Source organism: Hypanus sabinus, chromosome 4 (assembly GCF_030144855.1).
Source record: "Hypanus sabinus isolate sHypSab1 chromosome 4, sHypSab1.hap1, whole genome shotgun sequence".
Lineage (NCBI taxonomy): Eukaryota > Metazoa > Chordata > Chondrichthyes > Myliobatiformes > Dasyatidae > Hypanus > Hypanus sabinus.
The window spans coordinates 73344717-73368484 of NC_082709.1; the positions used below are offsets into that span (position 1 = coordinate 73344717).

General features: G+C 47.3%; 1 protein-coding gene across 3 annotated transcripts in view; it reads right to left on the reverse strand.

Annotated features, from left to right (window-relative positions):
* Positions 1-23033, reverse strand: part of LOC132392876 (mitogen-activated protein kinase kinase kinase 13-like) — a 188058-nt gene extending 165025 nt beyond the window's left edge. For 2 of the 3 annotated variants that reach the window (XM_059967384.1, XM_059967386.1), the window contains exon 1: positions 22428-22539. The gene's annotated coding sequence lies outside the window, so the exon portion shown is untranslated. Of the gene's footprint in view, positions 1-22427; positions 22540-22903 lie in introns of those variants that run through there. The other variant, XM_059967385.1, reaches the window with a different exon arrangement.
* Positions 23034-23768: the final 735 nt, after the last annotated feature.

Consider the following 23768-nt stretch of genomic DNA (forward strand, 5'->3'; position numbering starts at 1 on the left):
GGGATTTTGGAAATGTTCTTATAACCATCTCCTGACTTGTACTTTTCAATAATCTTATTGTGGAGTTGCTTAGAGTGTTCTTTTGTCTTCACAGTGTAGTTTTTGCCAGGATACTGATTCACCAGCAGTTGGACCTTCCAGATACAGGTGTATTTTTACTACAATCAATTGAAACACTTTGATTGCACACAGGTCTCCAAAAACAGATCTCCATTTATCCGATTATGTCACTTCTAAAACCAATCAGCTGCACCAGTAACGATTTGGTGTGTCATATTAAAGAAGGGGGGAGTAAATACTTACACAATTAATATTTTGTGTTTTTGTAATTAATTTAGATCTCTTTGAAGAGATCCTCTCACTTTGACATGAAAGTCTTTTTCTGTTGATCAGTGTCAAAAAACCCAAATTATATCCACTGTGGTTTAATGTTGTAAAACAACAAAACATGAAAACTTTCAAAGGGGTGAAAAGTTTTTATAGGATATGTATGTGGAAGGATTGGTCATAGGAAGTGGTTGAGACAGGTACAATAACAACATTCCAGGTACTGTGCATGGAAGGAAATATTTGGAGGGATGTGAGCCAAACACTGGCAAATTGAACTAGTTTGGATGCGAATCCTGTTTGGTGTGAACGGAAAGACTCTGTCTTGTGTGACTAAGAAAATCAAGCATTTGGTATGGTCATGAGCCATGAGTTGGACTTATTGGAAAACAACATTACTAACTGATAATCTGTTAGCCGAAGTAGAACAAACCTGGAATACGGTTAAGATGCGTAACAATACTAGAAACATAGGAAACATAAAGCACAATACAGGCCCTTAGGCACACTAAGCTGTGCTGAACATAACCCTACCTTAGAATTACCTAGGCTTTACCCATAGCCCTCTATTTTTCGAAGCTCCATATAGCCATTCAGGAGTCTCTTAAAAGTCCTTATCGTATCTGCTTCCAGCGGCAGCCCATTCCACGCATTCACCATTCTCTGCATAAAAAAAACTTACCCCTGACATCTCTTCTGGACCTACTTCCAAGCACCTTAAAACTGTGCCCTCTCGTGCTAGCCATTTCAGCCCTGGGAAAAAGCCTCTGACTGTCCACACGATCAATGCTTCTCATTATCTTATACACCTCTATCAGGTCACCTCTCATCCTCCTTCGCTCCAAGGAAAAAAGGCCAAGTTCACTCTACCTATTCTCATAAGGCATACTCGCCAATCCAGCAACATCCTTGTAAATCTCCTCTGCACCCTTTCTATGGTTTCCACACCCTTCCTGGAATGAGGTGACCAGAACTGAGCATGGTACTCCAAGTGGGGGTCTGACCAGGGTCCTATATAGCTGTAACATTACTTCTTGGCTCTTAAACTCAATCCCATGATCGATGAAGGCCAATGCATCGTATACCTTCTTATCCACAGTCAACCTGCACAGCAGTTTTGAGTGTCCTATGGACTTGGACCCCAAGATCCCTCCGATCCTCCACAATGACAAGAGTCTTACCATTAATGCTATATTTGGCCATCATATTTTTCCTACCAAAATGAACCACCTCACAGTTAGCTAGGTTGAACTCTATCTGCCACTTCCCAGCCCAGTTTTGCATCCTATCAATGTCCCGCTGATAGGATCTATCTGTGTGACATATATGTCTGACAGTACAGGATCCATGAAGTTGATGCCGCTTTGCCTTACGTCTACAGACTCTGAATCTATCTCCAGAGTAAATACTGATGCAAAGAATGCATTTAAGATCTCCCCCATCTCTTTTGGCTCCACACATAGATTACCATTCTGATCTTCCAGAGGACCAATTTTGTCCATTGCAATCCCTTTGCTCTTAACATATCTGTAGAAACCCTTGGGATTCTTCTTCACCTTGTCTGCTAGGGCAACTTCATGTCTTCCTTTAGCCCTCCTGACTTATTTCTTAAGTGTTCTCTTGCATTTCTTATACTCCATCAACACCTCATTTGTTCCTGCCTGCCTATACCCGCTATGCACCTCCTTATTTCTCTTAACCATGGTCTCAATATCTCTTGAAAGCTAAGGTTCTCTAAACCAGTTACCCTTACCTTTTATTCTGACAGGAACATACCAGATTTGTACTCTGAAAATTTCACTTTTGAAGGCCTCTCACTTACCAAGCCCTCCTTTACCAGAAAACAGCCTGTCCCAAATCTATACTTGCCAGACCATCAAAATTGGCCTTTTTCCAATTTAAAACTCAACCCGTAGATCAAACCTATCTTTTTGCATATTTACTTTAAAACTAATGGCATTGTGGTCACCAGATGCAAAGATTTCCGCTACACAAACTCCTGTCACCTGCCCTCTCTCATTCCTTAATAGAAGATCCAATACGGCACTCTCTCATAGGGACTTCTATGTACCAAATAAGGAAACTTACCTGAATCATCTGACAAACTATCCCATCTAGTCCTTTTACAGAATGGGAATCCCAGTCAATAAGTGGAAAGTTAAAAACACTTACTATAACAACTGTATGTTCCTTACAAAGTCTGCGAACTCTCTGCAAATTTATTCCTCTGAATCCCTCGGAGTGTTAGGTGGTCTGTACTACAGCCCCATAAATGTGGTCATACCTTTCTTATTACTCAGTTCCACCCATAACGCCTCACTAGTCGAGTTCTCCAGTCTGAGCTGATGGAGCACTGTCATGACATTTTCCCTGACTAGTAACACCATCCCTCCTCCTTTAATCCCTCTCACTCTGTCATGTCTAAAACAACAGAACCCTGCAATATTGAGCTGCCAGTCCAGCCACTCCTGCAATCAAGTTTTACTAATGGCTACAATGTCCTAATTCCAGGTATTGTTCCATGCCCAAGCTCATCCACCTTCCCGATGTTACTTCGTACACAGCTCAGGGCACTAGTTGCTCCACGATCAATCTTGTGACTCTGTCTGAGTTCTTATCAACAAATGTCTCCACAACCTCTCCACTAACTGTTCCGGTACTCTGGTTCCCACACCCCCCCCCCCCCACAAGTCTCTTAAACTCCACTGTGCAGCATTAGCAAACCTTTCCACTAGGATATTAGTCCCCTTCCAGATCAGATATAAATTGTCTGTTATGTACAGGTCCCACCCTCCTTGGAAGGGAGCCCAATGATCCAAATATCTTCTGTCCTCCCTCCTACACCAACTCTTGAGCCATGCGTTAAACTGTATGATCTTCCTATTTCTGGCCTCACTAGCACGCAGCACGACCCGGGAGGTCCTGTCCTTTAACTTAGCATCCAACACCCTGAACTCCCTTTGCAGAACCTCGTCACCAGTTCTACCCATGTCATTGGTACCTACATGGACCACAACCTCTGGCTGTTCACCCTCCCAAATGAGAAAGCTGAGGACTCAGTCCAAGTTGTCCCAGACCCTGGCACCTGGGAGACAACCTACCATCCAGGAATCTCATTCTCATCCACAGAACCTCCTTTCTTTTCCCCTAACTAATGAATCCCCTATCACCACAGCTCACCTTTTTTCCCTCCCCTCCCCTTCCCTTCTGAGTCACAGAGTCAGACTGACCCGACTGCTGTGATTTTCCTCTGCTAGGTCATCATCCCCCAACAGTATCCAAAGTGATAACCTGTTGTTGAGGGGGATGGCCACAGAGATACTCTGCACTGGCTCCTTAACCACCTTCCCCTTCCTGTCACCCAGTTTCCTGTGTCTGCACCTTCAATCTATCTATCTCACTATGTCCCATCACCCCTTCTGCATCCCAAATGACCCAGAGTTCGCGTTCCAGCTCCAACGTGGATTGTTAGAAGCTGCAGCTCGATGCACTTCCCACAACTGTCGTCTTCAGCAACACTGCAGGTCTCCCTGCCTTCCCATGTCCCGCAGGAGGAACATTCCGCTAACCTGCCTGGCATCTCTGCTGTGTTAACTCAGCAAATGTAAAGGAGGTAGGGATAAAGTTACCTGTAGTGACTGCTTTTTGTGTTTGCCTTCTCTGACTGAAGCTTCTCACTGAAGCCTCTAGAGCTAAAGCCTCCAAATCTCTATTTTGACTGGCCGCTGTGACAATGGCCACTCCGCTTGCCCCTGCCTTACTTTAATTTGCTTTTGCTGATCCCAAACGCCAATTGGCCACTGCTCAAAGCTCCAAATATACTGCCTTTAATAGCCAATCCGCGACCCTGTGTGAAGTACGTCCTTCCAAGCTTCTGATCCCTCCGAATGGTCACTGGTCAAAGCTCCCAGAAAAAAACTGCTGCTAATCATGTGGCAGCAACTCATGCCTAATTGCATACAGACTTGGTCAAAAGATTCAGTTGTTACTCAGACCAAACATCAGAACAGGGAAGAAATTTGATCTGAGTGACTTTGACCGTAGAACGAATGATCGTTGGTGCCAGACAGGATAGTCGGAGTATCTCAGAAACTGGTCATGCACAATGGTCTCTAGAGTTTACAGAGAATGGTTCAAAAAACAACAAACAAACATCCAGTGAGAGGCAGTTTTATGGGCCAAATTGTCTTGTTAATGAGAGAGTTCAGAGCAGAATGGCCAGGTTGGTTCAAGCTGACAGGAAGGTGACAGTAACTCAGATAGCCACACACTACAACAGTGTTGTGCAGAAGAGCATTACTGAATACACAAAACATCAAATCTGGAAGTGGATGGGCTACATCAGCAGAAGGCCAGAAACATACAGAGAGTGGCCACTTTATTAAGTGTATATCCTCACCAGTGTATCATATATACACCACGTCATCGAGGCAATTTCATTCTAATATAGAACAACCATCGCCAGATCATTCCAATGTAGAACGCGTCAACATATTATATAAACTATCTTTCATTTTACTGGAGGACACATCATTGTTATAGACTACAGCACTATAGTATTTATTTGATTAAACACAGTATTTAGAAGATTTTGTCCTTTTATAGAATACATCTCACCAAGGCAGGACAACATGGTATAATAGACTACATCATCCCTTGATGTATTTCCAATCATTTATTTAGATTTTTTAGTGAGAGATTTAGAGATGCAGTATGGTAACAGGCCCTTCTAGCCCAAGGAGCCCAAGCCACCCATTTAATCCATACGCCCTCGAATCTGGGGGAAACAGTGCCCAGAGGAAACACACATGGCCACAGGGAGAATGTACAAACTCAGTACAGATAGTGTGGGAATTGAACCTGTATCGCTGGGCTGCAGAAGAGTTACACTAAATGCTACACCATTCAGGAGTGTACCAACAGCTTGATTTAATTCAATTATAGGATATAATATCAGGGCCTTGACTGTGGCACACATCACTCGCGGGTTTTCACTGTTCTAGAACATACCAGCGCTGGGCTTCTGTTCTATCTAGAACCAATCATCGCCAAGATTTCATTGTAGTATGGTCATCAGGAAGCCATTCTTTTGCAAAACACCTCATCTCTAGGTTTTCCTTTTGTTACACAAATGTCAACAACGTTATTTAATTCCATTAAGGAACCTATCATTATATGGTTTCATTCTACTGAAGAACACATCAACACCAGAATTATATTCTGTTATAAAGCACACCAATAGATTTTCAATGGGCAACAGAGCATTTTCATTCTACCATAGAACACATTATCTACTCATTATATTCAGATTAATTTATCACATGTACAACCTAAGGATGTGCTGGGGGCAGCCTGCAAATATTGGCACACATTATGGCATCAACATAGCAAAACCAACAGAACAGCAATGAAACAACAACAGCAAACCAGACCTGTTTCCCCTTCCCACTTGCTCACACACACTGACAGTCCTCCAACTCCAGGACAAGCCTCCAGCAAACTCACAGACATCAAGCCTCCATAATTCCCCAGTGGACTTGCAGAGCCACAGACCCAGGGCTTTGGATATAACAATGCACATTTTTCCCCTCTGACTGTTAAGATAGCTGGGCGTGTAATGAGTCTTGAATGTATCCCAGATGAGCCCCCAAATGCTGTGATTGACTAAACTAAGCTGTAACTGAAAAGATACAAAAGTCTTCTACAAAGAATCTAAAAATCTCTCCTCACACTTTACAAACCTAAAGATAATAATGAACAATTAACTACACTTTCAATGGCTATTATCAATTACATAACTAACATTTTACTCTAGTCTTAAATGAGATCTTGGTGACAAAGTGTTCTATAGAATGAGATGCCAGGATGATGTGTTTGCAGAATTCTGGCTTCTACCCTCTTCCTTTTCAGACCTGATGAAACATTTATTTTTTCTTCCCCTCCACAGATGCTGCCTGACCTGCTAAGTTCCTACAGCATTTTGTGCGTGATACCTTTAACAAGGAATCTGTTCTAGAATCAGAATCAGTTTTATTATTACCCACATGTTGTGAAATTTGTTAACTTGGCAGCAGCAGTTCAATGCAATACATAATATAGAAAAGTAGAAGTAAATAAGTAAATTAATTACAGTATATATATCGAATAGATTAAACATTATGCAAAAACATAATATATATTTAAAAAGTGAGGTAGTGTTCATGGTTTCAATGTCCATTTAGGAACCAGATGGCAGGAGGAAGAAGCTGTTCCTGAATCGCTGAGTGTGTGCCTTCAGGCTTCAGTACCTCCTACCTGATGGTAACAGTGAGAAAAGGGCATGCCCTGGGTGCTGGAGGTCCTTAATAATGGACGCTGCCTTTCTGAGACACCACTCCTTGAAGATGTTCTGGGTACTTTGTAGGCTAGTGCCCAAGATGGAGCTGACTAGATTTACAACCTCTTCAGCTTCTTCCTGTCCTGTGCTGTAGCCACCCAACTCCCACGACAGACAGTAATGTAGCCTGTCAGAATACTCTCCATGGCACATCTATGTAAGTTTTTGAGTGTTTCTGTTGACAAACTAAATCTCTTCAAACTCCTAATGAAGTATAGTCACTGTCTTGCCTTCTTTATAGCAGCATCAATATGTTGGGACCAGGTTAGGTCCTCAAAGATCTTGACACCCCGGAACTTGAAACTGCTCACTCTCTCCACTTCTGATCCCTCTATGATGATTGGTATCATGACGCATCATGACTTGGATTTCAACCTGAACTTGAACTCATTCTCACCAGGACATCGTTATACTACAGAATACAGCACACTGGCAGCCCATTCTGTTACAGAACACATTGTTACCAGGATCTCCATTTTATTATAAAGCACATCCTCACTAAGAGCTCATTCTATTATGCAACACACCACCACATGGATTATAAAACTCTCTTCTGGAACGTATCCTCACCAGTCATCGAGATTTCATTCTGTTATAGAATAAAAGTTAAACAAGATTTCTCTATATCAGAACACAGAACCCCACACAGAACACAAACGGAATCAGGTTTAATATCACTGGTATATGTTGTGAACTTAGTTGTTTTTTTTAGAGCAGGGGAGAAGGCTCAACATTGGCCTAGCTCCTCAGGAGGGCTTCTTGCCACTGCACGAGACTGGCAGCTCCAAGGTGACCTAGGGAGGCAGTTCAAGTTCTCAGAGATCATCGCAGCTACTCTGCTCTGCCCGGACACGGGGTTAATATCGGAGTCTACAAAACAAGTGGTCCTGCTGGAACTTACTGTCCCCTGGGAAGACCGGACGAGTGCAAGAGGGCTAGATACACAGATCTTGTTGCAGAATGCTGGAGAGCTCGCTGTGAGCCAGTTGAAGTTGGGTGCTGGGGCTTTGCTGGCCTTTCATTACAGCGGACTCAAACTCCTTGCAGTAAAAGGACTGCTGTGCAGAAGAGCCACCAAGAACATTCTGGAGGCTGCGGAAAAGGCCTCATAGTGGCTGTGGATCCGGAGGGGGTATCCATGGATTACTGCACCACTTGGACACAAGTCGGGGGCTGATCACCCCCCGGCTGGGTCACCCAGGCAAGGGTGTCTGATGATTAAAGACCCGAAACATCCTACGACCCCGGGTTCAACACTGAAGACGTGTCCAAGTAGCACCAGAAGGTGTATTCTACAATTAGTCTTATAATAATAAACAGTGCAAAAAGAATGGAAGAAAAAAATAGGGAGGCAGCATTCAGGAGTTCATTGTCCATTCAGAAATCCGATGGGAGAATGGAAGAAGCTGTTTCTGGAATGTTAAGGGGGTGTCCTCAGGCTCCTGTACCTGTTCCTTGATGGTAGCATTGAGAAGAGAAGAAGGGAGGGAGGGAAGGGAGGAAGCAAATGCACAAAGAAGAGTTTCAACAGCAGATCGGCTGAGGCTGATGCTGTAATGGGGATATGGAGAGAGAATAATTGACACAGATGTCATCTGAAGCTTAAAATGGGGTGGCACAGTAATGCAGCGGTAAGCATAACGTTATTAAAGTGGCAGTGCCCCGGGTTCAATCCCCGTCATTGTCCATAGGGGGTTGCTACGTTCTCCCCCCGACTGCGTGGGCTGTCTCTGAGTGCCGCAGTTTCCTCTCGTGATCTAAAGATGCATGGTTAGCAGATTAATTGGTCATAAGACATAGGAACAGAATTTGGCCCATCGAGTCTGCTCTAACATTCAATCATGGCTGATTTATTATCCCTCTCAACCTCATTCTCCTGCCTTCTCCCCGTAACCTTTGACACCATGACCAATCAAGAATAAATCAACCTCCACTTTAAATATATAGCCAGCGACTTGGCCTCCTCAGCTGTCTGTCAATAAATTCCACAGATTCACTACCCTCTGGTTAAAAAGGTTCCTCCTCATCTCTGGTCTAAAGGGACATCCTTTCATTCTGAGGCTGTGCCCTCTGGTCCCACACCTCTCGCACCAGCACTATAGGAAACATCCTCACCACACCCACTCTATCTAGGTACTTCAATATTTCATAGGTTTCAATGAGATCCCCCCACCGTTTGGCTAAACTTTGGCTATACAGTACATTATTTTGTCCATTTCTCCTCATCTCTTATCAGGTTTCTTCTGAAGTGCATGGATGTTCTTTTCCTGTTTCCAAATACCACTCTATATATTTAACCACGCTTGCCTGGTTCATATCTGCAAAAGGAACATCTGTGGTGACCCACTTTCTGCGCAGGCGAACCGGCTCACAAATAGCCAGCGCGCAGGGGGGGACTTTGGTAATGCACCTCTGACGTCATTTCCGCCCAGAGAGGGTGGGCGCTAGGGATTTAAATGCCAGCGCTGTGAAGTTTGAATAAACTAGTCTCGAAACGACTTACCAACTGCGTGTCGTTATTTCAGCGCTGTGTGTAGCACATCGCTACATTGGTGACCTCGACGGTCCAAATGGGATTTGGACCAAAGATGACTGACTCTTCATCTGTTCACACAGTTTTGCTAAAACTGCCGACTTTCTGGACGCTGCGACCACGCGTGTGGTTTAGCCAAGCAGAAGCCCAATTCCAGATTCAACAGATATCCTCTGATTCCACGCGTTACTCTCACGTGCTGAGCGCCCTTGACCAGCAGATGGCCGCTCAGGTTGCGGATTTCATACAGTCGCCCCCGGAAGAAGGCAAATATGAAGCATTCAAAGCTCTGCTCATTGGGACCTTTGGCCTGTTATGGCGTGAGCAAGGTGCCCGCCTGCTTCACCTGGATGGTCTGGGAGACAGGCTGTCGTCAGCGTTGATGAACGAGCTGCTGTCCCTGGCTGATGAACACAAGCCCTGCCTCATGTTCGAGCAAGCATTCCTAGAGCAACTGCCAGAGGACACACATCTGCTGCTGGCCAACGCAGATTTCAGCGACCCCCGGAAGGTGGCGGCCTGTGAAAAGCCAAGAGGGAGAGCATGGCGTCCATCGATCAGATTACCAGGCCACGCACCCAACAGCGGACCACACCAGGCCCGGCATAGGGGCGCACACAACACAGAGGCAGGAGTGAGGAGGCCAGTGAACAGTGGCATTTCTAACACCAGCGGTGGGGCACAAAAGCCCGCCGCTGTCACCCACCCTGCAAGGGCCAGGTCCAGCTGCTGCTAATGACTATGGCGGCTGGCCACCAGGACAGCCTCTTGTACGTCCGGGACAAAAAGTCGGGACGCCGCTTCTTGATCGACACCGGAGCAGAGATCAGCGTCTTGCCCCCAACGGGGTACAACACCCGCAATAGGAAGCCAGGACCCACCCTGAGGGCCACAAATGGCAGCACAATACAGACCTACGGCACCCGCACAGTGCAGCTGCAGTTCGGCGCCAGCTGGTTCACGTGGGACTTCACACCGGCCGCGGTGGCCCAACCACTCCTGGGGGCAGACTTCTTGCGAGCTCACAGCCTGCTGGTCGACTTGCAAGGGAAAAGACTGGTACATGCTGAGACTTTCCAGACATTCTCCCTGGGTGAAGCCAAGTTGCCGGCCCCACACCTGGACTCCATCACACTGTCGGACAACGAATTCACCAGAATCCTGGCGGACTTTCCATCGATTCTGGCAGCGCAGTTCACGGCAGCCATGCCCAGACACGGGGGTACAGCACCACATCCCGACCCAGGGACCACCCCTCCACGCCTGCGCATGAAGGCTCCCCCCGGAAAAGCTCCGCCTGGTGAAGGAGGAGTTCAAGAGGATGGAGGAATTGGGGATCGTACAGAGGTCCGACAGCCCATGGGCCTCCCCCCTGCACATGATGCCCAAAGCAGCCGGGGGTTGGAGACCATGCGGCGACTACCGCAGGCTGAACGAGGCTACAACTGCAGACCGCTACCCCGTGCTGCACATACAGGACTTTGCAGCAAACCTGCACGGGGCAAGAATTTTTTTCCAAAGGAGACGTCGTCCGGGAAATCCATCAAATCCCGGTGCACCCTGAAGACATTCCCAAAACAGCACTCAACACCCCGTTCAGTCTATTCGAGTTCCTCCGAATGCCGTTCGGCCTGAAGAATGCTGCACAGACGTTCCAGCGTCTAATGGACGCGGTGGGACGGGACCTGGACTTTGCGTTCATCAATTTGGACATCCTTATAGCCAGCAGTTGTCATCACGGGGCATCTGTCCCACCTCCGCCAGCACTACTCCCGCCTGAGTGATTTCAGCCTCACGATCAACCTGGCCAAATGCCAGTTTGGTCTTAATACCATCGACTTCCTGGGCCACAGGATTACCAAAGGTGGGGCAACACCTCTGGTCGCCAAGATAGACGCGATCCGCCACTTTGCCCGGTCAAAGGCCTGCAGGAGTTCGTTGGTATGGTGAACTTCTACCACCGTTTCCTCCCCTTAGCAGCCCGTATCATGCGCCCTTTGTACACCCTGATGTTGGGTAAAGGCAAGGACACTACTTGGGACGAGGGGGTCGCGGCCGCTTTCGTTAAAGCCAAGGAAGCCTTGGCAGATGCTGCGATGCTGGTGCACCCCAGAACGGACGTTCCAACCGCACTCACGGTGGATGCATCCGACACAGCAGATGGTAGGGTGCTGGAGCAGCGCATTGAGGGGCGCTGGCAAGCCCTGGCGTTCTTCAGCAAGCACCTACGACCACCCGAACTCAAGTACAGTGCTTTCGACCAGAAGCTGTTGGCACTATATCTGGCAATCCAGCATTTCAGGTACTTCTTAGAAGGCAGGCCGTTCACTGCGTTCACGGACCACAAACCGTTGACCTTTGCATTCACGATAGTGTCCGATCCCTGGTCGGCTCGCCAGCAGTGACATCTGTCCTACATCTCCGAGTACACGACGGACATCCAGCAGGTCTCAGGAAAGGACAACGTCGTGGCGGACACACTCTCCAGACCAGCTGTTCAGGCCCTGTCCCTGGGGGTGGACTATGCAGCACTGGCGGAGGCGCAGCAGGCAGACGACAAGATGCCCAGCTACAGGACCGCAGTCTCAGGTTTGCAGCTGCAAGACTTTCTCATAGGCCCAGGTGAGAGGACCCTCCTGTGCGATATGGCTACCGGCCAACCTCGCCCCATCGTCCCGGCAGCAGCGAGTTTTCGACTCCATACACGGTTTGGTGTACCCATCTATCAGGACAACTGTCCAGCTGGTCTCCAGCAAGTTTGCATGGCACGGACTTCGCAAGCAGGTCAGTGAACGGGCCAGAACGTGCGCACAGTCCCAAACAGCCAAGGTGCAGCGGCACACTAAAGCCCCGCCGCAGCAGTTCAAACCCACCCACCGGAGGTTCGACCACATTCATGTGGATATCGTGGGCCCCCTACCAGTGTCCTGAGGAGCACAGTACCTCCTAACTATGGTAGACCGGTTCACGAGGTGGCCAGAGGCGGTCCCACTCACCGATACATCTGCCGATTCCTGCGCCCGAGCACTGATTGCAACCTGGGCAGCACGCTTCGGGGTACCGGCCCACATTACCTCCGACAGAGGTGCCCAGTTCACCTCCAGCCTGTGGTCAGCTGTGGCCAGCCTGTTGGGAATGCAGCTGCACCACACAACTGCCTACCACCCACAGTGGAACGGACTGGTGGAACGCTTCCATTGTCACTTGAAGACAGCTCTCATGGCCCGCCTGAGAGGACCTAACTGGATGGACGAGCCTCCCTGGGTCCTGCTTGGAATTCATACAGCGCCCAAAGAGGATCTGCACGCCTCGTCGGCCGAGTTGGTGTATGGCGTGCCCCTGGCCGTCCCGGGAGAGTTCATACCAGCCCCAAGGGGGCAAGAGGAAGAACCCGCAGCAGTCCTGGACAGGCTACGTGAAAGGCTCGGCAACCTGGCCCCCGTACCAACTTCACAGCACAGACGGACCCCGGGCGCCGCTACAGCGGCCGTACGAGGGGTCATTCAAGGTGATCAACAACAACGGGTCCATGTACATTCTGGACATTGGGGGGAGAGAGGAGGTTTTCACAGTGGACCAACTCAAACCAGCCCATGTGGTCTTGGCGCAGCCAGTCGAGGTTCAGGTACCGCAGCGCAGAGGCAGACCTCCCAAACAGAGGCTGATCCAGACTGTGGACATTGGGGGGTGTATCGCCGGTTCTGGGGGGTGGGAAGGGGTTATGTGGCGACCCACTTTCTGCGCAGGCGAACCGGCTCACAAATAGCCAGCGCACGGGGGGAAGACTTTGGTAATGCACCTCTGACGTCATTTCCACCCGGAGAGGGCAGGCGCTAGGGAATTAAATGCCAGCACCGCCAAGTTTGAATAAACTAGTCTCGAAACGACTTACCGACTGCATGTTGTTACTTCAGTGCTGTGTGTAGCACATCGCTACACATCTTTCATTCCTTTGCCTTCCCTACTAATCTACTACATAATTTTTATACCCTCTTCATGTCCTCCTTCAATCCCACCCTTTCCAGAGTTACAGTAAGTGCTCTCACACGTTCAGGCTTCCCTGAAAGTTAGATCCTCCTTGTCCAAGCATCATCCTGTACTTCCTCTCATCCTTCCTAGTCCACGTTATGTATCGGAGCCTGGAATTGTGGCAGGACTCCAAGTGTTTCCTGGCAAACATCTATTCAAATTTAACCTCACTGTTCTGTTTATATTACGCAAACGATGCCCGCTACTTATTGTGTTTCCATGACATCAATCTTGTCACGGCTTTTAGTGATTTCTCATCGACACTTCCAAATCTTTCTTGCCCACTTTGACATTCGTCTTCCAAGGGATGAAAATATATCACTTTGCAGATGCTATTACTGAAAACATGTCACCCAATATTCTAACAAATTTCTCCAGATGCACTGTTGAAAGTACTCCCACTGTTTGAATAATGGTCTGATACGGCAACTTGAATGTACAAGAAGCTGTAGAGTATAGTGGATTCGACGCACTTCCACACCCTCAGTACTGCCTACAGGAGCCGTTGCCTCCATCATAAAAGATCCCCACCATCTGGACCATGCCATCTTTCCACAGCTACCATGGGCAAGAGGTACAGAAGTCTGAAGTCCATTATGACCAGGTTCCAGAACAGCTACTTCCATTCTTGAAACAAAATGCACAACCCTAATCACTATCACAGTTCAACAACACCATGAACACTTTGCTTTTGGTTCTAATTGTGTGCTTCTTTGTATAATTTATGTTTCATCCGTGTTTTTATGAATGGTGTTTATATGATGCCATGCGTCTGCAATAAGATTTTCATTGCATGTGCTTACGACAATTAACTCGACTTGGTGAGTTTTGACTTTGAATGCATGCTGGTTTCTTGTTTATGAGGCAATGCATCAGTACCTAGTGACTTCTCGGCTATGAAGGACACCATAGTGTTACACAGCACAGAGACAGTCTCTGCAGCCTCGAATCTGTCTAACCATCTGACATCAACAACACTAATTACACAAAAAAAGTCTTATTGTTCCCACAACACCCCCTCCCTGAGATTTACAGAGACCATTTAGGCTACAAACCCACCAGTCATCGAGACTGGTCGGAAACTAAGGGGAAGAGAAGACAAATGTCCACAACAGAGAGACAAAACTCTACCTGCTGTGCACCTCTGTGCTAGCCTACACAACAAGATTTCCCAGACATTAGTGAACAATTCACTGATTTATAGAACACATCATTAGAAAGCATTAAGGTGTGTACCATCAAACAAAGTTACTCTGGAATAAAGCTGAGATCGACAGGAGAACAGCTGCAGCCAAGACCAGAGAGTACAGGAGAGATCGGTTCAGTCTGTTGCTATGGCTGTTACTTACACTTGTAGTCATTTTCAGTATTTCACTTGCCTAGGGACAGGTCACTTTCCGAGTCAGGGATGAACTATAACCATGACACTTCCAAATGACAACAGAGAGGAGATTCCGTGTTAAGAAATTCACTCGGTGACAACCGGGGTTGGACTGTATTCCTTCTCCAAGGACCGTCGCCTTGTCATGGTGGAGAAGCTCGTACGTTCCTGAGATCCCGAGAGTCATGCCATCCTGAGCTTAGCCCATTGGCCCTTAGCTCCTGGCAGGTCACCACGGAAAGTTCAGTCCAAGAGCGATCTGACTACAGAGCAGGCAGAAGATGGTAACACGTCACAACAGAACCAAGACAGAGAACAGCTGCAGCAGTGAAAGATCCAGAGTCATCTTGCGCTCCACGCCCCTGGACCCTGACCTTGGTTCGTCAAGGACAGTGTGGTGGCTGCCTCCCCACATTAAGCAAAGTCACGCCCAGGCACTCTCCATTAAGGGAATCTAGCCCGCACAGCACTCAACCCTCAAACAGTAACTGCAGAAATCAGGTAGTCTTCGAAGGTTCTGATTAACAGCCAGTGCATTGACGCGCAGGTTGTTACTACGGCAGAATGCCAATGCATTTCCTCTGCTAAGTACTGCCATGTCAAACACCAGAAACATGCTCTTGTGAAGAGCATGGGTATCTGCCTGAGCATGGGGTATCTGCCTGAGGCCACCCATGCTAGCTTGGAAGAATGTTTACTGTCTCAATCCCTCAGTTATATCTTGAAGTGTTGCTGGAGAGCCACAGAGTTGAACAGCATGGAAAGATGCCCAACTGGTCCATGCCAACACAATCTCCCATCTTTGCCTGCATTTGGCCCATATCCCTCTAAATTTCCCCTTCTAAAATAATCCCACAATCCCATGGAAGCTCTTTTCCTATTCCTGGTGATCCAATTCTGATCTAAAATAATCCTATTTTCCTGCATTTGGCCCATACCCTTTTAAATCTTCCCCATCCCTGTGCCTGTACAAGCATCTATTAAAAGTTGTTAATGTACCCATCTCACCGCCTTTCTCTGGCAGCTCATTCTGGGTGAAGAAGTTGCTCCTCTTTCACAGGAATAATGAAAATAAGAGGAAGAAACTTTATTCCCAGACCTTCTGTGGAAATAGCTTGAAACCATTAGTGAACAAGTGCAGCATTTGCCAAAGTTGTACGAAGAACCCCAAAGAACTTCTTTGCTGGCATGGTCACAGAGAAAACATAGACCTTTATAAAGTACTGATCAATTGTCACTTGGGTGGATTGAAGAGGAACACATATGAATACACTATGGATGACTTGAGTTCTCAATGTGTTTTGTCCCGAGTTGTTCCTAATAATGCCCCACAGTTTTAAGCGACTCTGTTAGCAAACTTCATGAAATTGAACAGCGAAGAGATCTCAAAGAAAATTATCGAAGTTTTCTATTGATTCTATTTTACTTTTCTGTTTTACTGTGAATGCCTGCAAGATAATGAACATCAAGGTAGCATACCGTGATCTACACGTACAGTGCTTTGATAATAAATTTACTCTGAACTTTGAGGTCAGGAAGAAACAAGAGTCTGCAGATTCTGGAATCTGGAGCAGCAAACAATCTACAGGAATAACTCAGCAGGTCAAGCAACATCAGGGGAGGAAAAGAATTATTGTTTTGACCCAAAACATTAACAATCCCCCTCCCTCTGCGTCCACAAATACTGCTTGAACTACTGAGGTCTGTGTGTACGCGTGCGTGTGTGTGTTCATGTTCACACTGCTATTGGTTAAACACTCTCAAAGGCACTCTGTGGTTACAGCAGCTCTTGAGATATATTCCACACCCATTTACCAATCTTTCTCTCTCTCTATTGTTTTGTCCCACTTTCCATCTCTCTTTCTATCTGTTGCTTTGCCTCTCTCTTTCTCTGTCACAAGCACCAGTACACCAAGACATCCCTCTCTCTATGTTAAACAGCAGCACCACAAGACCATGAGATATACGCAGAATTAGGCTATTCCGCCCATCAAGTCTACTCCACCATTCAATATAGCTGATTTTTCTACCCCATTCTCCTGCCTTCTCCCCACACCAATCAAGAACCTCCATCACTCTCTGTGACAATGAATTCCACAGATTCACCACCCTCTGGCTAAAGAAATTCCTCATCGCAGTTTTAAAGGTATGTTCCTTTATCCTGGGTCTGTGGCCTTGAACATAGACACCCTTACTTAATGGAAGCCATCTCTATGTCCACAGTATCCAGTAAGTTTCAATGAGAACACCCCCCACCCTTCTGAGGCCCCTCACGTGTCAAGCCTTTTATTCCTGGATTATTCTTATGAACCTCCTCTGGACCCTTGCAAGGGGAAGCACCTACTTCCTTAGATACAGGGCCCAAAATTGCTCACTCTACAGCGGTCCCGTTTTTCCAACGTTCACTTTACGTCAACTTGCTGTTACGGACCTACATTAGTTACCTGTTTTCACTAACAGAAGGTGTTATCACTGTTATGAAAAACAGGCAGCGCGCGCCGAGCAGCCACGCTCCTCCCCTGGAACTGCATTCTAGCCGGCATTGCTTAAACACGTGCCTCTGAGCATCTGTGCGTTATGTTGATTTATTTTGTGCATCCATCAACAAGATGAGTTCTACGGTATCGGAAAAGCCTAAAAGAGCGCATAAGGGTGTTACATTTAGCGTAAAACTAGACATAATTAAGCATTTCGATCGTGGTGAACAAAGTAAGGATATAGTGAGTTTGGTTAAGGGTTTGTGGAAGTTGATGAAGATGATGTTGAAGAGGTTTTGGCATCCCATGACCAAGAACTGATGAAGAACTGATGAAGAGCTGATGAAGAGGAAAGGACAACAATTGAGGCCGAACACATTAGCAAACGGCCCGAAAGTGAAGTCGTCCAGGAACTGAACGGGAAGCAATTGCATGAGATTTTCGCTGCGATTGACAACGCTGCAATGATTGCAGAAAAGTATGACTTTAATTTTGAAAGGGTATGTAGGTTTAGGGGATACTTGCAGGATGGTTTGAGTGCTTACAAAGAACTGTATGATAGAAAGATGCACGAGGCTAAGCAGTCAAGCATACTGTCGTTTTTCAAGCCTTCCACATCAGCCACAGCAGACGATGAAACTCAACCTTCGACATTAAGGCAGGCAGATATAGAAGGTGACCTGCCTGCCCTGATGGAAGCAGACGATGATGAGATGACAGCCCAGTCTCCTCTACCTCCCACCACCCAACCTCTGACGACTCAGCCTAACACACCATCATCAGTATGATTGCTGTCTTCCTGATTCCGGTAAGTGAAACTACACTGTACATATATTATTTCTACTTTAAATAGGCTGTGTATTTTTATATGTTATTTGGTAGCTTCATAGCTTAAAGATTACTGGAAAGAGTGCTTCTGCCAGGAGCACTTGTGCCGTGTGTTTGAGAATTTCAAATTCCTAGGTGCAAATATCACCAATAACATGTTCTGGTCCAGCCACGAAGACAGTACAGGTAGGCCCCCCCTCCCCCCCCAAGTTATATACGTCCGACTTACGAACAACTCATACTTACAAACCGAGGAAGGAGAACACTGTCCGACATTTTAAGTCAGATCATGACACCGTCTGCCATTTTAAGTCATTGACGTTGACACTGCTGAATGTGTAACTTTGTATTTGGCTTAAATTTTTCTTAGCAAGATTCACCCTGACCCCCCCCCTCCTTTTTCCGGTAGGCTGGTGGCACAGTGAGATCAGCACCGGGCTCAGGAACGGAGGTTCCCGAGTTCAATCCAGTGACAGACCATTCCTGAGCACGCTGGGTTGATGTCGAGCTTGCAACTCGACCTTGTGAAAAAAAACACTACCACCTCCTGTTTAAATTCCCACGCGGAATATTGAGGAGGATCAAATACCCAAACCCACCGCAGCCCCCACTTGTTCCATTTAACCTGTCTCACTGCGATGGACTTTAGGACCCAGGGAATTCAGTGCTGTGGTCCTTAGGACCCAGCGGACCTTGGGAGCAGGCAGAGATCGGGACCCACTGCCCGCAGTGTTTCTGTTCCATTGACGGGAAGCGATTATGATTGAAAATAAAGTGGAAATAATAAAGCGTTTGGAAAGAGGTGAAAGGTCATCGGTCATTGGAAAAGCGTTAGGCTACAGTCAGGTAACGATTGGAACAATTTTAAAGGATAAAGTGAGAATAATGGAACACATGAAAGGCTCTGCCCCGATGAAAGCTACAATTATTACTAAGCAACGCAGTTCTTTAATTATTGGAATACATATGTTTCTTAAGTATATAGTATTTATTTTATATGCATATATATTTGATACATATATATGCATCAAATATATATGCATATAAAATATATACTATATACTAAGACAAACGTTTGACTAACTGACGCTAACTAATACCAGATGTACTTACATACAACTCTGACTTAAAGATGGACTCAAGAACAGAACTCATTCGTAACCTGGGGACTGCCTGCATAAAAGTACATCAATGCCTTTACTTCCTCAGAAGACTAAGAAAATTTGGCACATCTCCAAGGACTCTCACTGATTTTTTTTACAGACGCACCATAGAAAGCATCTTATCCAGATGCACACCGCTTGGTAAAGCATGACCACAAGAAACTGAAGAGTTGAGGATGAAACGCTGTCCATCCCAAAAACCAGCCTCCCCTCCACTGACTGTTTGAACTTCCCACTGCCTCAGAGTTCAAAGTTATTGCCATATAATAACACTTCTGTGAAAGAGTCAACACCATCAAGGAGCTCTCCCACCCCATTCATTCTTTCTTCTTCCCCCTTCCAAAGTGCAGAAGATACAAAAGTTTGGGAATATGTTACTCCAGGCTGACAACTTCTGACTGTCAGAAGACTCTTTGAAGGACCTCTTGTACAATAAAGAACTCCTAATCTCAGTCTACATCACAATAACTTTTCACCCTATTGCCTAACAGCTCTTTCTCTGCATCTGTAACATTTAATTTGCATTCTATTATTTATTTTCCTTTTGTGCTATCTTGATGTACTTGTGTACAGAACAATATGTCTGGAAAACAGTCCAGATCTCTGAAGAATACCAAAGGGCAAGATCAGTGCTGCCTCATAGGTCATAAGTTCACATCAGGTCAAATATCTCAATCGCTACTCAGACATCCAAAGGTAGTTCTGGTGCATTGAGGGTGGAGTTGAATTTCTTCCTCACTGTCCAGAGTGATTCCCAAGATAAAGGAGATCGACGTGGAGTTTCATGCAGCTGAGGTGGGCTGTGAGGGGACCTTGGTTTCACACATAGCAATACACGTGGTGCTGGAGGAACTCAGGAGTCCAGTTGACATCCTGGAGGAACTCTTCTATGCCCTCTCTTTAGTTATCACAAAGCTGCACATGGAACTCGAGCTGAGATCTGACTAATGTTTTATAAAGTTGGAACATAACCTCCCCGTTCTCATATCCAATACCCTGTCTAATAAAGGCCTGTGCCCCATATCAGAATGAGAAGGTATATTAATATTGACATATGTCATGATATTTGTAGCTTTGCAGCAGTACTGTGCCATAAATTTAAAAATATACAAGTTAAAATAAGAAATATACAAAAATAAATAAGTAGTGCAAAAAGAGAACGAGTATTCATGGGTCCATTGTCAGTTCATAACTCTGACAGTTCCCAAAATATTGAATGTGTGTCTTCAGGTGCCTGTACCCTCTCCCTGGCGGGTGTAATGAAAAGAGGCCATGCTCTGGATGATGAGGCTCCTTAATGATGGATGCCACCTTCTTATGCATCACCTTTTGATGATGTCCTTAGTGCTGGGAAGGCTAGTGCCTATGGAGGAGCTCACGGAGTCTACAGTCCTCTGCAGCTTCTTCAGATCCTGCGCATTAGCAACTGCGTACCAGTCAGAATGCTCTCCACGCCTCTTCAATCAGTTTATCTACCTGTACTATCAACCTCTGGGATTTTTGGACTTCCCCAATACTCCCCAAGACCTTACCAAACATAGTTTATGTCCTGGCCTCATTGGTATTGCAAAAATACATCTTTTCATGTTTACCTGGATTAAACTGCATCTGCCACTTCTCAGCCCATTTCACTAATATCACTCTCCACTACCCTCCACTGTATCAACAACTTCAATCTTAGTGCCATCTCTGAATGTAATGATCATGCCTCCTACATTCACATCCAAATCATTCATGCTTTTTTTTTGTTTACATACAGCAAGGGTGCCATCACCAGTCCCTGTGGAACACCACTAGTCACAGCCATCCACTCACAAAAATAACATCTGACCATCTCCCCTCGCCAAACCGATTTTGAACCCAATTTACCAAATTACCCTGGGTTCCATGGGTCCAGTCTCTCATGTGAGACCTTGTCAAAGACCTCACCAAACTGCACAAAAACACATCTACTGCACAGGCCCTATCAACATATATTGCTACCACCTCACACAATTCAATCTGCCTGGTTAGCCAAGATCTGCCTTTGACAAAGCCATGGCAGCTGACTCTAACTTGCCCCTGCCTTCCTCCTCAGAATTTTTCAAATAATTTCCCTGCTATTGATGTCCAGTGGTTACCAGGCTTTTCCCTTCTTGAATGAAGGAATATGCTTGCCATCCTCCAGTCATATGGTACCTCACTTGTTATCAGTGTATATATGGACCCCACAATCTCTTAACTTGAGGGATCAGTATTCCTCTGAGTGGAGGAGCACTTGGTCTTCCCCAAGAGCAATCCTGTTCCCTAGCACCTACATACAGTACTGCTAGGAGCAACTGCAGCACAGGCCTAGCCACGACACACCAGTCCATGGCCTCCTCTTCTGTCACACTCAGGTTGGAGGAGCAACACCTTATATTCCACCTGGGTAGCCTCCAACCTGATGGCATGAACATTGATTTCTCTAACTTCTGGTGGTAACATCCTCCCCCACACCATTCCTCACTCCCTTTTCTGCCCATGCCTCCCTCTGGTGCTCCTCCCCCTCTTCTTTCCTCCATGGCCTTCTATCCCCACCTATCAGACTCCCCCTTCTCCAGCCCTGTATCTCTTTCACCAATCAACTTCCCAGCTTTCATTGCCCCTCCCAGTTCCACATACCTCTCCCCCCCCCCCACACACACTCCAACTCATCTTTCTCTCCAGTCCTAATAAGGGGTCTCAGCCCAAAACGTTGGCTGTACTCTTTTCCAATAGATGCTACCTGGCCTGCTGAGTTCCTCCAGCATTGTGTGTGTGTTTGGATTTACAATGTCTAAGATTTTCTCTTCTCTGTGATTAACAACAAGTGCAAGTAGGAATGGCCACAGACCAGGAAAAGCAGGGATGGCTTGGAAAGGGGAGGTGTGTATGCGGGGGGAGGGGAAGCGAGGGAGGAAAGAGGTGTTGGAGGGGAATGAGGGTAGAGTGCGGGAGAACAAGGGGAGTGGGGAGGGCGTGGAGGAGGAGGGTATCAGGGAGAAAATGGGCAAGGAGTTGAGGAGTCGGGGGGGTGAAAGAGATTAGGGTCGAAGAGAGCCACACCCTGCCCCGGGACCGGGGCAGCACCCGCTCCGGTCCGGGAAACTCACCCATCTCCCCCAACCCCTCACGACCCCGGGTCTGGGATATTCACCCACCCCTCCCTCCGACCCCCAGGGATTCTCACCCATCCCCGACACGCAACCCGTCCGATACCGACTCTCAAACCCGCCGCCCCGCGGACTGAACCCCACCCCAAACACACGCACCCATCCCATCCCCTGCCCGCCCCCGATCCAGGGGCACTCACCGATCCTTCAGTCCCACCTCCTCGCCCTGGAATCGCTCACTGCCGTCACTGAAAAACCCGGACCAAATATCCAAATGGAATTGGACCCCCTAACCCCCACGCCAGTGGCGGCCAGCCCCTCCCCCGGCTAACTGCCGACCAGGAGGGGTCAATCAGCTGGTGAAGAGTAAGCACGGCGAGAAGCCACCGGGGCGTAGCGGAGGCTGGGAGCAGGTAGCCCGTAGCCCGGTCCGGATAATCCGTACCGCACTGTGCCGCCTCCGCTCCAGTTACCACAACAAGCGCCAGGTATACAACACAGCGCCAACCCTCCCCCACCTCATCAATGCAATCACAGCCGGGCTACGAAGGGATTTAATTCCTGTGCCGGCCGTGTGTTTACGTGCGCACCTGCCTACTTCCCCAGTGTAAGACCCAGCCCAATTAGCCCAGGGCACCCCCACCCCCCAGGCATTAGCCAGCAGCTACACACTCACCTCCCTCCCCCTTCAACGCACCAGAAACACTCAGCGCTCTTATAGCCAGCATTAAAGCATGTGACTCGCAGGCTGGTCAGGAAGCTTGGCTTCTCATGAGCGGCTTAAAGAGGAAAGAGGTTTACTGGTGGCGCGGAGCCATAGGGGCTGGACCTCACCCTCATTAGGGGTGGGAACAGCAAGGTGCAGGGGGCAGGGTGGGTCCTCGCTAGCGTGAAACCAAGCTGTGGAGGGGTGCTGAGTGAAGGTGAAGGGTGTGATGCCAAGACAGTACCAGAGTAACTGTAGGCTTAGTGGGCCCAGAGTGAGGGGAGAGAGAAACTGGCCCAGACAGAGGGGTGGGAGTGAAGGGGTGGTCAAAATACATACTGTATGCCACCGCATGCTCCCACAAGACTCATTTTTCTTTTCTTTTCAAAGATACAGCACGGAACAGGCCCTTCCAGCCCAACGAACTGCAACCCCCAGCTGCCCACCTATTCAACACTAGCCTGTGGTGGTATCTGTCGGTCTCGAGAGAAGATGGATCTGCCCTGGAGTTTCCAGGGCACAGGCCTGGGCAGGGTTGTATGGAGACTGGCAGTTACCCAAGCTGCAGGATGGCAACCTTCCCCTCTCAACGCCACCGATGTTGTCCAAGGGAAGGGCACTAGGACCCATGCAGCTTGGCACCGGTGTCGTCGCAGAGCAATGTGTTGTTAAGTGCCTTGCTCAAGACACAAACACACTGCCTCAGCTGAGGCTCGAACCAGTGACTTTCAGGTTACTAGTCTGATGCCTTGCCCACTAGGCCACGTGCCAACACTAGTCTAATCACAGGACAATCTACAATGACCAATTAACCTTTGGAATGTGGGAGGAAACC